A 12,393-nucleotide genomic window follows, 5' to 3' on the forward strand; every position below is an offset into this window, starting at 1 on the left:
TGAGATATACCATTACACGTAAACTAGAATGGCTACTATTAAAAAAATGGAAAATTACAAGTATTGGAGAGGATGCAGAGAAACAGGAACATTCATTGCTGGTGAGAATTTAAAATGGCACAGTTAACGTGGAAGACAGTTTGGCAGTTCCTCAGAAAGAATTACCATATGACTCGGCAATCCCACTTCTAGGTATATGCCCCCCAAAATTGAAAGCAGGGACTCAAATAGATATTTGGACACCAATGCTTATAGTGACATTATACAATTGCCAAAAGATGGAAGCAACCCATGTGTCCATCAACCCATGAATGGATGAAAAAAATGTGGTATATACATGCAATAGGATATTATTCAGCCATAAAATGAATGAAGTAACATTGATGAACCTTGAAAACATCATCCTGAGTGAAGTAAGCCAGAAACAAAAGGGTAAATATTGTATGATCTCACTGATATGAAATAATTAGAATAAGCAAAAGCATAGAAATGTAAACTAGAGTATAGATTACCAGTGAATGAAGTAGGAGGAAAGAATAAAGAATTAAAGTTTAAATTATACAGAATTTCTATTTGGAATGATGGAAAAGTTTTAGCGGTGATGGTAGCACAACATTGTGAGCATAATTAACAGCACTGAAATATATATATTTGAATGTGGTTAAAAGGGGAAATAGGTTGATTTATGGTACTAGAATAAAATTTTTTAAAAAAATCCATGAAACTGCACAATGCAAACAGTGAACCCTAAGGTAAACCATGGACTATAGTTAATAGCACAAGTATAAAAATGTGGTTTCATCAGTTGTAATAAATGTACCACACTGATGCCAGGTGTTAGTAATAGGGTGGTATATGGGAATCCTGTATTTTATGCATGATTGTTCTGTAAACTCACAACTGCTCTTATTGAAAAAGAAGCTGAACTTGGAAAAAAAATACCTAAAAGCAAATCCTGGAATGTAATCAGTCTATATTCCCTGCACTGCAGGCCTGACACAAAGAGAATAGGTAATGACAATTTCTAAAGCAACTGTGAAATGATGGATTGATGTGGAGCTTCAAGAAGTAAGACATAATATCAGAGATACACTTCCAATAATATGTAATGATCATAACTTGTTCAAAATAATAAGCAGTATATATGGCTTAATATAAAGGGTGATAAGCTAGGACATATGAACTTTAGGCTTCAAAATATCACACCAGGTCATAAACTGCAGAAGAGATCTTTTTCCCAAATAGCATTTTTAATGCAATTTTATTGAGATATATTCATACACCAAATAATCCAAGTAAAGTATATAATCAGTGGCTTACAGTATCATCTTACAGTTGTGTATTCATCACCACAATCAATTTTAGAACATTTTCATTACTCCAAAAATAATAAAAATAAAAAAGAATACCCCAAATATCCCATATCTCTCATCCCCCCTATTATCTATTCAATGTTCCTTTTTTTATTCATATGCCCATACACTGGATAAAGGGAGTGTCAGTCACAAGGTTTTCACAATCACCCGGTCACACCATAAAAGCTATTTAGTTATACAATCATCATCAAGAATCAAGGCTATTGGATTATAGTTCAACAGTTTCAGGTCTTTCCTTCTAGCCGTACTAATACACTAGAAACTAAGAAGGAATGCCTTTATAATGCATAAGGATAACCTCCAGAATGACCTCTCAACTCTATCTGAAATCTCTTAGTCATTAACATTTTATTTCATTTCATTTATTTTCCTCTTTTTGATCAAGAAGGCTTTCTCAATCCCATGATGTCAGTGCCAGGCTCACCCCTGGGGCTCATGTCCCACATAGTGGGGGAGGGTAGTGAGTTTATTTGCAGAATTCGCTTAGAGAGAAAGTCCACATCTGAGAAACAAAAGAGGTTCTCTGGGGGTAACTCTTAGGCATCATTATAAGTAAGCTTTGCTTCTCCTTTGCAGGAATAAATTTCATAAGGGTAAGACCCAAGGTTGAGGGTATGGCTTATTAGATTATGAGTTCCTAATACTTGCAAGAATATCAGGAACTCCCCAGGTAAGGAAGTTTAATATTTATAAATTTTACCCCAGCCCCTCAAGGGGACTCTACAAACACTTTTTATTTTTTATTTTGGGTAGAAAAATATTGTATTGGGGTATTACATTAACCTGTACAGAATAACAAGATTCCATTCCCTATTCTAGGTTCTACATATTTATGTTGTTTAAACAAACTGACCAGACAGGTTAAATTAGATACTGTGCTACAGAAAATATTAATTTTGTACCAAATAATAATCTCTTTCTTTGGTTTCACAAAGAAGTTGAAGTTTTAAAATACAGTCAATATCATTCTTTACACTGTATTCTGATTTACCTTAGTCCTAACCAAGTACATTTCATTCATATCTCTAACTGATGTCTGATCTCTTTTTCAGTTTCTTTAATAGTTGCTGTATGGAGTAATGCTAACTTTCAGAGCTGCAGAACTTTATCTCTGAGTCTGGTGTCACACAGGTACTCAAAGTTCCATGGAATTACCGGGTTATACCCAAAAAACTCAGTATCTCAGAATTTAGAAATAACAGTTAAAACTCAAGAATACATGTGACTGCTGTAAGAGCATACAATCTAGGAACCTTTATAATAAGCCTTATTGAACAATCTGTACTCCTTAATCATTTGGTTGCTCAATCTCTGCTCACATTCAATCCACTGGTAACCGATGCTCTTGAATTCAATTCTCAGAGTTTTCGTATAATAGTTAGTCCCTATTAATGAGGCCTCACAATAGTTGTCCTTTAATTTCTGGCTTATTTCACTCAACAGAATGTCCTCAATGTTCGTTCACCTAGTTGCATGCCTCACAACTTCATTTCTTCTTGCAGCCACTCAATATTCCATTGTATGTATATACCACAGTTTGCCCTTCCATTAGTCAGTTGATGTGCCTTAGATTACCTCCTTCCATTGCAAAATATGAATGATGCTGTCATATACACCAGTGTGCAAATGGCCATTTGTGTTCCTGCTTTCAGTTCTTATGAGTATATACCTAACAATGAGATTGTGGGATCATATGGTAACCTAATACTTAGTCTCCTGTGGAACCACCACTCTGCCCTCCAGAGGGGCTGCACTGATCTACTTCCCTACCAACAATGAATAAGTATATATAGAGATCTATATATATATCTTCACACTTCTCTAGTACTTGTATTTTTCTGTTTATTTTTAAACAGTTTTATTTACATACCATACAATCCATCCTAAGTAAATAGTCTATGGCTCCTAGTATAATCACATAGTGCATTCATCACTACAATCCATATGGCGACATTTCCATTTCTTTCAGAAAGAAAGAAGAAGAGGAAAAAGTAAAGAATAATAAAAAGAAAACAACAACAACAAGGATCCCATACCCCTCCCTTAAATCCCCCTCACTGACATTTAGCTTTGGTATCTTGTCTTTGTTACAATTAATGGAAGAATCCTACAATGTTTATATTAACTATAGACCCTAGTTTTCCTTGATTGTATTTTTTCTGTATACCATTCCATTTTCAACACCTTGCAATGGTGATATTCATTTGTTCTCCCTTGTGTAAAACCTATCTTATATTTGTACATTTAATCACCATAATTGTCCATTCCAGGTTTTACTAAGTTATACCGTACCAGTTTTATCCTCTATCTTTTATTCTGGTGTCATATGTGTCCCTAGCCTTCCACTTTAAACTCTTCACCAAACCTCTCTCTCCTGTCTTTTCCTACCTGCTTATAGTATTCACTTTAGTATTTTTTGTAATGCATATCTCTTGTTCATAAACTCTCTCTGTGTCTACTTCTCTGAAAATATTTTAAACTCTCATTTTTGAAGGACAGTTTTGCTGGCTACAGAATTCTCGGTTGGCAGTTTTTCTCTTTCAGTATCTTAAATATATCATACCACTGCCTTCTCACCTCCATGGTTTCTGTGGAGAAATCCTCACATTCTTACAGTGCTTCCCTTGTATATATGTGGTGGATTGCTTTTCTTTTGCTGCTCTCAGAATTCTCTTTGTCTTTGACATTTGACATTCTGATTAGTAAGTGTCTTGGAGTAGGTCTATTTGGATCTATTCTGTCTGAGGTATGCTGTGTTTCTTGGATCTGTAATTATATGACTTTCATAAGAGTTGGGAAATTTTCAGTGATTATTTCCTCCATTAGTCTTTCTCTCCCTTTCCCTTTTCTTCTCCTTCTGGAACACCCATAACATGTATACTTGTGCAATTCATGTTGTCATTAAAGTCCCTGAGACCCTGCTCTTATTTTTCCATTCTTTTTTCTATCTGTTCTTTTGTGTGTAGGATTTCAGATGTTCTGTCCTCTAGTTCACTAATCCTTTCTTCTGCCTCTTCAAATCTGCTGTTGTATGTCTACATTTTTTTCACCTCTCCTATTGTGCCTTTCATTCCCATAAGTTCTGCAATTTGTTTTGTCAAGCTTTCGAGTTCTTCTGTATGGTTATTCAGTTTATTCTTTATATCCTTCATCTCTTTTGCCTTGTTTTCCTTCAACTCTTTGATTTGATTTCAAAGTTTTGTTTGAACATCTTTAATTAGTTCAACTCCTGTATCTCATTTGAAGTGTTAGCTTTTTTTTTACTTTTAGGGGGCCACATCTTCGTCCTTCCTAGTATGATTTTTGATTTTTTGCTGGTGTCTAGGCATCTGGTTTCCTTGATTAGTTTATTCTGGAGGTTATTGTCTCTCTTTCACTTAGGGTTTTCTTGTTGGTTAGTTTTGTTCTCTATCTGTTCTTTGACATTCAGTTTAATTTATTCTGGACCTCTAGAACAGCTTCTGTTTAACTATCTGAGATTTTCAGCTCTTGCTTTTCTGGTTCTTGCCCTGCCTATACAGAACCTTTTTCTTGAGGAGGGTCTCCCCAGATATAATTGAGCCCAATCATATTTTCCAGACAAGATAGGCCTGGGTCTCAGGAAGAGGGTGTAGTCCATATCAAGTTTCCCTGAGGATGAAACCCAGCAGGGCACCAGTATTTCCAGTGAACCCTTTTGATTCTGTGTTTTCCCTATCTTGTCCAGCAAGTAGCACTTATCAGCCCACAGCTCCCCACCTGCATAAAGTGGAACAATGCCTTTAATTCTCAGTAGACCCTGTCCCTGTCTGGGATGTGGTTGAGGCAGCAGCTGAGACAGAAGGATGCTTTAAGATGTTTCTGTTTTCCAGCCCCTGGGATCTGAATTCTCTGCCATGCCAGTGGGGTATGGGCCATAGCCTCCACCATTTGGGAGACTTTACTTAAAATTCTACAATGTGATCTCAGCCCCTCCATTCATTCCAGACTTGTATATGATGCACATATGGTCACAGAAGTCCCCCAAACAGTTATTCCAGACAGTTCTTGGCTATTCACTAGCTGCCCTAGAGGACAAACTAAATACCATACCTTCCTACATTGCCATCTTGCCCCCACCTTCCTCCCCCATAGCATCTGTATATATATATATATATTTTTAATTGCTTAAGCTTAGTCAAATGGCAAATATTTATAAAGAATATCAATCACTAAGATAAAACACATGCACATACCCACACATCTATACACAAATATACGTAACAACAACATATAGAATTTCATGGAATCTTATATTCAAAAGGGACAAAGGTCACTTGTCCAAACTCATATTTTATGCTTGAATTCCTACTACAAACACTCCCAATAAATGGTCATTCAGGGACATGGAGTTTGCTACTTAACCAACTCATTTTTTTTGATAACCTCAAATGTTAACAAAGTTCTTCATTTTATTTAGTCCATATCTGCATTTCTACAATTTCCAACCAGTGTTTATAATTTTGTCTTCTAAGTCAAAATTATACACACAAAACCTTTCATTTATATAAAGATCAAACAAAACAAAAAGATGATTATCTGTCATCTCTGTTTTAAACACACTGAAGTGTTTACACTGAAGGTGTTGGAAGGTAGAGAAAATGAAATTTCAACTGCACCATTAAAGAAGTATATTAAATATATTTATATTATGTGTACATACTAAGCATGCCCACTGTATGTATATGATACCTATACATGATAGGTTCTCTATGTGTACTTAGTGATAATATTATATTAGTGTAGCTCTTCATACTTTCCAAGATAGTTTCACATCTGTTATCTCATTTAATGACAGCAAAATAACCGCTATCATGAAATTAGTGCTTACTAGGTGTCAGGCATTGTATTAAGTACTTTACAAATTATTGAGTTTAATCTGTAAGTGTTTGAACATATGCTTCTATTATGCTAATTGTATAGGTATGGAAACTGAAGTTTAGAAGAGTTAAATAACTTGCCCAAAGTTTCACAGCTAGAATTTAGTGGACAGGATTTGAACTCACATCTATCTAAACCCAGAGCTTGAACACTTAAACACTTTATAGTAGGAAGGTCATCTCACGATCTTCACTTTACAAATGCTGAAATCTGAGAGTACGAGAGGTTAAGTGACATGACCAAGGTTGCACTTTTATCTTATTTTATTACTTCATTTTCTTTAATCCTCTCCCCAGAATTTGTCCTAATTTTACAAATGAGCCCTGTGAGTGAGAAGAGTCTGAAATGATAACATTACAAGTAAAAATTAAAGCAATTGGTTGATTAAATAAAGTGGTGAGCACTCCCTGATTTACTTATTCTTGAAAAAAAAAAAGAAAGAAGTCAGAAGTCTTGTGATTATAATGATGAATATACAAGCCCTTCCATGTGGTTCCATATAATTCAGGATGAAGTTCAGCTGTATAAACGTAACAGAAATACAAATTAAAAGAACAATGTTTTATGCTAATTATAAGTTGATTCCATTTCTTGGGTAAAAGCAAAAAGAAGCAGTCAAAGGCTAACATATCAGCCCCATAAAGCCAGAGACTCAAGGTACTCTCTGTCATTGTTCTGCCTTCTTTTACCTTGTGCCATACAGCCCAGCATGGCTGCTTCTGCTCTGGCCATCATGTCCACATCCTAACCAACAACAAGGAAGTAGGACAAGGAAGGTCATGCCTCCTCCATTTAAAGAACATTTTATAATACGCAGATACTTCCTAATTTTAAGGAAAGCTAGTAATAGTTTTTATTCACTGTGGTAATATACTCTAAGAACTGGGAGCTATGCTACTAAGGAGGCAGGTAAGAACCGATATTGAGAGATAATAGCCTTTGCTTCAGGATTAAAGAGCTTGCTTTCCTTCTTTTCTTCATTGTCTTATTTATAACCAAATCACTGAAGTAGGATCATTCTCTTTTAAGAGGAAGGAAAATTCCTGAGCACAAATTTCTTATAGGAAAATTTTGTCTTGATATTTTTCCACTCTCTTTCAGATTTATAACAGCTGAAGATCTCCTTTAAAAATATGAACAGGAAAATATAAAAAATATCAGACAGGGTGGTGTGATGGTTGCTCAGTGGCAGAATTCTTGGCTGCCATGCCGGAGACCCGGGTTTGATTCTTGGGGCCTGCCCATGTTAAAAAAAAAATATATATATATATATATATCAGAAAACTCTTAAGGACATCCCTCCAGGATAATTAACTGTGCTGGGAAAAAAAAAACCAAACTTAGATGCTTACCTAATACTACATAAAATGAATTCCATCAAGTTAAAACTTCACATACAAACCATGAAAGTATTACAAATAACTTTAGTAAGTTATGTATTTACTCTAGTTGTGGGGAAGTCCGAAAACAAATCACACACAAACACACACTTGATTGTGGACTCATAAGAGAAAGAGAACCATAAGAACATGCAGAAATAGTTTACAAAATCAAAAACGAGTATAAAAATGGGAATCTATTTGCTGCCATCCCTCAAATTGAAATATCCAACCTCATGCCTTTTGAATGTGATATGTTAATTGGTTTAGCATCTAACCGAAAGATGAAAGAAGTCTTCAGTAGAAAATCTCTTTATAATTTTTATGTCCATGTTCAATCCAAAACCATTTGTCAGAGCCACCAAAAACGTATTGCCATTACTAACAACTGAAAGTGTAAGTTTGGATTTTCTAAAATAGTGAATATAACGAGTAAAGAGAGTAACTGGATACAGAACGTGGCCTATGGCTCAAATTACCTATCAGATATTAATACAGTCTTAGCCTAGGTTCCCTAGAAAACAGAGCCTAAGGCAAAAGATTATCTGTTAATACTTTATAGGGAGAGGAAAATCCCAGGGAATTAAGAGTGAGGGAAAAAGGGAATTGATTATGAGAAGGAAAAAGATCAAATACAAGGGAGTGCATTACTGGGATGGCCAGATTCTATAACAAATACAACTCAGTCGGTGAGTCTTAGAGTGTGTCATCTTTAAGATCATATGAAATTTGTGTGTTTATGAACAACCCTGGGAGGGGAGAGGGACAGAATGGAAGAGAGGTTGGCAAATTTATCTGCATCTCCTTTTCCAATCCTTAAAGTATACCCAGAGGGTGTCATCATTCCAATAACGCCAAGTTAAATCACCAAGCACCAATGTGGAGGGCCGAAGTCTCTGTGGGTCCATTGCAGCCCATGCACAGGTGTGGAGTCCTCTCCTGGTATGCTGGCACCACACTCAGGGGCTCCTTTATTCGTGGACTTGATGGCAGCAGCTCGTCTTCAGAGCCCTGGGAATGGAGTGAGAAGTGGCTAGAGTAACTATGGATGGAAGGTAAAGCAAGAAGGCATGGTAAGTGAGGAAGTTCATATTGGACTTGTCACTGATAACCTTGATGATAGATTGCAAACAATGCAAAACTGGCATAAAATAGACTGATGTAAGGTTCTTATTAACGTTCTACTTGAAAATTTAAAGTATTTTATTATAAAATATAATAAATCTTTAAAAAAATTAACCTAAAATTGGCTGTCTTTATTTGTGAAAAATACACATTCAGTGTTTGTTGGTGGCCAAAAATGGGATAAATGGACCTATACACTCAAGACCTTGCAGTTTCACACAGAACAATCCATAAGTCATATAACTCACTGTATTGTGAGTATCACAAGGCATTTTCCCATTTAGCCAGATGTACCTTTATAATTATTTCAAGAAGAACCCAGAAAATAATAGTGGACAACATATTAAACAAAGCATCCAACCTTTTCAATGTCATAATAGAAAACTTGGTGTTCATTAGTTTCACACTGATATGTCTCACCAGGTGTTATTTTATTTTTATTTAACCTGGGTATGATTTAGTGCTTTTTGTTTCTATCTGAAATTTTGAAGTTTTTCTTTAATTCTGCAAAATCTTAGCTAATATTTCTTCAAAACTGCATTTCTGCCATTCCATATATTCTTCATTGCCTGATCATATATACATATATTAAAATTTCCAAATCTATTTTCTACGATTCTTTCCTTCTCTTTCATAATTTCCTTCTCTTTATCTCTCCATTCTGCAATCTCAATAAATTCCTCAGTGTTATCTTTCTAATCACCAATTGTCTTTTCAACTGTGCTAATCTGGTGTATATTTTGTTCTATGAGTCTTCCTTTCCATAGCTACATTTTCATTTCTGGTATTTCTAGTGGGTCTCTTTAATGTCCCATGTAACTTCTTTAGCAGTTTTATGATTGTTGTTGATTCCTTTATCTCTCAGAAACTTTTAAATATATTTACTTGAGTCTTTTTCAGATTGCTCTATTGTATCCATTTACTTAGAACTAAATTCTTTTGGTTGATGAATTTGTTGTTTACCTTTCATATCTCAGTTTTCTTCAGGAGCTTTCACATTTTGCATGCAAGCTCATTTTGTGTGTGGGTTTTGTTATGTTTATCTCTGTATTAAACCTTCTCTATCTGGGGAATCTTTTTTTTTTTTTTTTGCCTTCGTTTGGGCTCTGAGGCTTTACTTCAGCAGCAGGTCTTATATTGGAGCACTTGAGCAATTGTTCCATGGGACTATATCTTCAACCACCCAGTCATTTAGCTTGCTATCATCCATAGCCCCAGGTAGTAATTAAAACTTCTTTCAGCCTCTGTTCACTGGGAGAGCCCTATCCTAGAGTCTTTTCCACAAAGTGAATCCAAATATCATTTGTCATAATGAGAGGATATAGTTAAACCTTTTTCCCTGGGCATGCATTCTGGGTTGGTGTGGTGGTTTGAAGCTGTATGTTCTTAAAGTTAATCCATTCCTGTGGTGTGAACCCATTGTAAGTAGGACTTTTGATGAGGTTTCTTTGGTTAAGATGTAAGTGACCTCAATCAGGATAGGTCTTAATCCTACCACTGGAGTCCTTTATAAGAGAAAAAAAATCAGACAAGGAGAGAAAGCCACAGGAAGCAAGGAGCTGAAATCAGTGAAACCCAGAAGAGAAGGGAGAGACTAGCTGACGCCACCATGGGCCTTGCCATATGACAGAGGAGCCAAGGATCACCAGCAGTCATCCCCAGGACACCACAGTCTTCAGGAGAAAACATTGCCTTGATTTGGACTTTCTTTTAACCTGAAAACTGTGAGCAAATAATTTTTCTTCTCAAGTACATGTGGGAAAGTTCATCAAAAATGATCATATACTGTGGTGCAAAGTATGCTCCATAAAACAGAAATAATCTAAACAACATTCATGGACTACAATACTACTAAGTTATAGATTACAATGAAATAAAACCCAAAAAGCACTTTTATTTAGAAATTAAATTGGGAAAGGGAAAATACAAACATGCATTACAGAATTTCTGAAAAATAATGGCATGAAAACACTCTATCTTGGAATATGGGATAGATTTAAAGCAGTTATCAGAGGAAAATTCCCAGCCCTAAACATATATATGAATAAAAAAATGAAAGAATGGAAATGAATGTAATAAATTCCCAACTCTAATACTAGGGGGAAAAAAACAAAGTAAACCCAAACCAAAAGAAAGTACAAGGAAGGAAATTATATTGATAAAAGGGAAAATTAATGAAACAGAGGAAACTAATGAAGTAGAGGAGAAAATTATTAGGTCAAAGTAATTAATCAAAACCCTGGTTTTCTGAAAAAAATCACAACAACTATTAAGCTAATTTAATCAAGGGTAAAGAGAGAAAATGAAAACATATATAATATAACAGATGTCAAAATGAATTAACTACTGCTCTAAAGAAAATGTTAAAAAATCATGAGACTATTTTGCACACCTCCAGGCAAATAAATTTGCAAAATACCTGATCTGACCTGAATTCATTTGGTAAGAAACCTGACTTAAACTGATGAGAGACTATTTAGTTTTAATTTGTATTGATTAGAATGAATATTCAGGCATTTCACTACTGAAATATCAATCAGATTGATAATGGGGTGTTGCTTCAGGCTCTCCTGGGAGTTTTATGTAATACAGAACATATTTATCATATTACATTTGTAGAATCAAAAGTTTCTGAATTCCAAAACAATCAGCTCAAGGACTTTGCATAATAGATTGTGGAATGCCTCTTCTACTACTACCATTACTACTAATTCTACTAAATAACTGCCAAAATAGAGGAAGCAGTGAAAGGGAGAATAATATATTACAACACTTCTGCTAGCAAAGATTGTAAATTAAAACTTGGAATAGGAAAATGATTAAATAAAATAGCATCCATCAAACTGATAAAATTTCTGTTGCCATTTGCAGTGACTACGTAAAAACATGGAAAAAAAATTCTTATACCATAATGTTAAGAAGAAATAAAAAGAATATAAAAATTCTACCTAGGTTATAATGAAAAAGTATTACTGTCTTTAATAATGCTGATGTTATGGACTGAAGTGGAATATAGAAAAATAAGAATTAGTGACTCATGGAAATGGTAAGATTTTTGGTGATTATCTTCATAATTTAAACAGGAAACTCTGCAAGTAATTAGACTGTTTTAACAATTAGTTAGGATGATATTGAACTCAAGGTTGGCCATAAATTACAAAGGGCATTGCAGTGCTTAAGAATTAGTAGTCTGGGAACCCTCTATACTTGATCTGAGATTTTCAATCAAGAGTAGAAGGGTCCATTACAGAATCGTAAATGAGGCAATGACTTTGTCAGAGCCTCGTAGTCTTCTGGTCAATCAGGTACTTGTCCCATCAGATACATGGACTCATATACTAACTGGTCACCAAGCAACAGGAATAGGCCTGTCTAACATTTGCAGGTCTACTGCAAGAATAAAAATGGAGGCCCACATATAATAGGTCTAAATACTTAAAGTATCATAGATCTAAATATTTAAAGTATCAATCAGTTGTTTAACTAGTAAACCAAATATATTTTGACAAATAATGCAACATTTAAAAATACGTGAAGTTGGGACTTCCGGAGAAGATGGCGGCTTAGTAAGACGTGCGGGTCTTAGTTCCTCCTCCAGAAAAGCAACTAAAGAA

The 12,393-nt window shown here is 35.0% G+C and overlaps 1 long non-coding RNA gene across 2 annotated transcripts in view; it reads right to left on the reverse strand.

Annotated features, from left to right (window-relative positions):
- Positions 1-8,260: 8,260 nt before the first annotated feature.
- Positions 8,261-12,393, reverse strand: part of LOC143656207 (uncharacterized) — a 370,650-nt gene continuing 366,517 nt past the window's right edge. For both annotated transcript variants that reach the window (XR_013162430.1, XR_013162431.1), the window contains exon 6: positions 8,261-8,696. This is a non-coding gene — a long non-coding RNA (uncharacterized LOC143656207). The remainder of the gene's footprint in view (positions 8,697-12,393) is intronic.

Source organism: Tamandua tetradactyla, chromosome 14 (assembly GCF_023851605.1).
Source record: "Tamandua tetradactyla isolate mTamTet1 chromosome 14, mTamTet1.pri, whole genome shotgun sequence".
Lineage (NCBI taxonomy): Eukaryota > Metazoa > Chordata > Mammalia > Pilosa > Myrmecophagidae > Tamandua > Tamandua tetradactyla.